Source organism: Cryptomeria japonica, chromosome 5 (genome assembly GCF_030272615.1).
Source record: "Cryptomeria japonica chromosome 5, Sugi_1.0, whole genome shotgun sequence".
NCBI classification, from domain to species: domain Eukaryota; kingdom Viridiplantae; phylum Streptophyta; class Pinopsida; order Cupressales; family Cupressaceae; genus Cryptomeria; species Cryptomeria japonica.
This window is the reverse complement of record NC_081409.1, coordinates 371,892,041-371,895,560: the sequence shown is the minus strand read 5'-3', so window position 1 is coordinate 371,895,560 and position 3,520 is coordinate 371,892,041.

The following is a 3,520-nucleotide window of genomic DNA, read 5'->3' as shown; positions in this document are numbered from 1 at the left end:
ACCAAGAGAAACAAATCAATTCTTGCAACATGACTTATCAACATGAAAGAGATGCAGAAACCCTCTTCAATATGACTTATCAACATAGCGAAGCTTAAAAAATCATTGAATAACATCAAATCAGATAAATCACAAAGCTGGAAAGTAACAACAGACTTCAATCAAGGCCTTTGGTACAAGGAAAAATCAGAAAATAACCTCACGGGTTGACCAAACTGGATAAACACTAAAACAACATAGATTAACGCATTTGATTAGCAGAGTAGCGCATATGACTTACCCTAAAATGCATTTGATCTATTCTAAAATGCATTTAACTTATGCTAAGGCGCATTTGTTCTATTCTGAAGTGCATATGATCGACAAAATTGCACATATGATCAATCCTGTAGCGCATTTATTGACTATTTTATCGCATATGATCTCTAATTTACTGCATTTATAATAGACTTAAAAATTGTAAGGAAGGACTTCAATTACGACTCCAAATTAAAAATCACAAAAGCATAACTAAGTCTCGAAATCAATCACAATAGTGACGCCCAAAAAATACCAATTGAGGGGCATGAACAAATCGAAGTAACATAAAACATAACCAAATATTTTCAATCCAAAGCTTCACAACACTCACTCAAACTTATAGGAAGAAACTCTCAAAGAAAATGCCTTTCTTGGCACAATAGCTCAAATCAAAATTAATTTACAACTCTCATAAGGTCATGAAAGATTTCATACTCAACCAAAAATGCACACTCAGAAAGAAAGGGAAAATCTCTTAGAGAACTCTCTTACAACATTGCTAGACCGAGAGCCTCACAGGGATAATCCCAACACCACCAAAAACTCCAAAAACTAAATCAATATCTCAACAATGCAAATACTAAATCTAAATCTCAAGCCAATGAAACAAAATCCCATGCAGGAAATCCACAGAGTTGTGCGCTCACAACAAAAGCCATTTCCCCAAATATATTTTTCCCAAACCATAAAGTTAAACTTTATATTATAATTTATGTAACCAAATATTTCATTCCCAGACTAAAGTCTAACTATAGAAAAGAATATTTCTCCCCAAAAACACCCATATACAACCATTTCTACAGACAAAGAGAAAACAAGTTCTGAAAATAAAAATACAAAGGAGAAGACCTCCAACCTAAATTAGAAGTGATGGAAAGGAAATTTGATGAAGTGCCCAACAATCCAAAACAAGCTTCCAAGACAAAATCCCGGCTTCAAAATCCAAAATGTTGAAGAAAACTCAAGAATGATAACCCAACACAAAGCTCAGGCTGCCGAATAAAATAAATCCAAACCAAAACCCTAGCCTCCAAACAACCAATCAAAATATTCCAAAACCCAATAAATCTTACCTACCCAACCTCAAATAATATTTTATTTCCCCAATACAAATACAACCAATGGCATTTATCGGTAGGTAGGAAATAATAATAAACTTATTTATCCTTGTAACAAGAGAAATAGCTAAAATAATATAAAATCTTACTCACCAAGTAACAAGAGGAATATAGTAAAATAACACAAGATATTATTTACCAATGCACAAATAATAATATCCATGCCCTATTAAATATTATGGACTAATAATTATAATAAAGCCAAATAAAACAATTGAACAATTAAATACAAATAGCCAAGGCTAATAAAATAAAAGCAAAATAAATAAATATAAAATAACCAAAGGTTATTAAATAAAGCTAATAAATAATCGAAGCCAATTAAATAAATTACTAAATAAACAATAAACGAACAATAGATAAATAAACATTAAATCTTAAATAAATAAATAAAAGCCATCAATAAAATATGAATCAACATTAAATATAAAAGCACCATTAAACAATAAATATATAAATAATAATTAAACAATAAATATCAAATAAACAACAAACCAATAAATACCAATTAAACAATAAATCGGTCAAATAATAATTAATCAAATTAAACTATAATAATGGTCCACCAATTAAATTAATGACTAATAAACTATGTAAATCAAACATTAGTAAACTATATAATCACACATTAATTAATTAAATGAATCAATGAACACTTGCATACTCACAATCATCAAAAGGATCACAACTCAATGACTGACATGGCGATTCACGCCACGACATTGACGACTAGAGTATGTGAAGGGAATTTGTGCCATCTCCGACAACTTGCAATTGGGATTTAAAGACCCGCTCAGACCTGTGGAGCTAGGTGGAGTCGATGTCTGGTACTTGCAAATCCTGCAATCACAAAGCCACGATACAACATATACAATATATCATAGACAAGCAAGTGATAGAGAATCGCAATGACACATCCTGCTCGCAATGAGTGATGTGACATTGTCCCTATCACGAAGACAGTCATACAACAATCAAACACATCATATAGTCAACACATCATATGTAACCATGAAGTAGGGTTAGTATATCCACAATGGAATCAAATATATGATCAATATAATCCAACAACATATAAATGCATATAAGATCCATCAAGCATATGTCCATCATATCTCATAATCAATAATAAGAAGTGTCATCATCATAATAATCCAAGATATGCCAGTCATCCCTAAGAGCCATCATATAACATATGTCCATATTAAATATCTAATATAATAAACATAGCATCTATGATATGAATAGAATCGTAAGCAATCATCAAAGTATCGATAATATGTCTAAATATGTCTAAATATGTCTATCAATGCATAGATCAAAAGATAAATTGAGGGACACTACATAGTCACTTTCCTCACTTCTTTGTTACAGTTGGCACTCCATAGAAAATAAGGCTACAAAGGAGGGGTGAACTCACTTACCTACAACCAGTCACCACCCAAGTAGACACATCCTTTTCCATCCTTTGTCATTCCCATGAAGCTTTCCAAACCCCCACACCATTCCTCATAGACATAATTGCTAAAGATCCAATACGTTGACTCTTTGGATTCCAATTCAAGACATCATGCAAGGAACATGGAGGTGATGTTGGCATTGGTTATGTACCAAACATTTGCTTTCAAATACTCATCACCGAGGATAATTTTCACCCTGGTTAAAAAGTCATCTATAATTTTTAAAACATTTGAGAGGCGTTGATCAGATATATGCCCCCAAAACAGAACCATCGACCTTGCCGCTTGAAGTGAGAAATTTTTTTCCATTGCCTGATATAGATATTTCCTCTTAGAATTGTATTTCTCGCTCATCAAACAATGCAGATGGTTCTAGAATAAAACCCATTAATAAAGCCAAGCACATGATCTCCCGACACCCCACAACGTTAATGCAAATGTGCTCAAACTTTCTTATCATGCCAAGTGAAATGAATTCGAGATCTCCCCTTGATATTGTTTCCATTAATGCCCTTTCCTTTTCGAGGGATGAACAAAAGAAGTTCTCCAACACTGACAAGATCATTCTTTGTAATGGTACTACTCCTAGGTTGTCCACTGCCACCACATCAAAACAAAGCACCTGCGTAGGGACTGTACAAT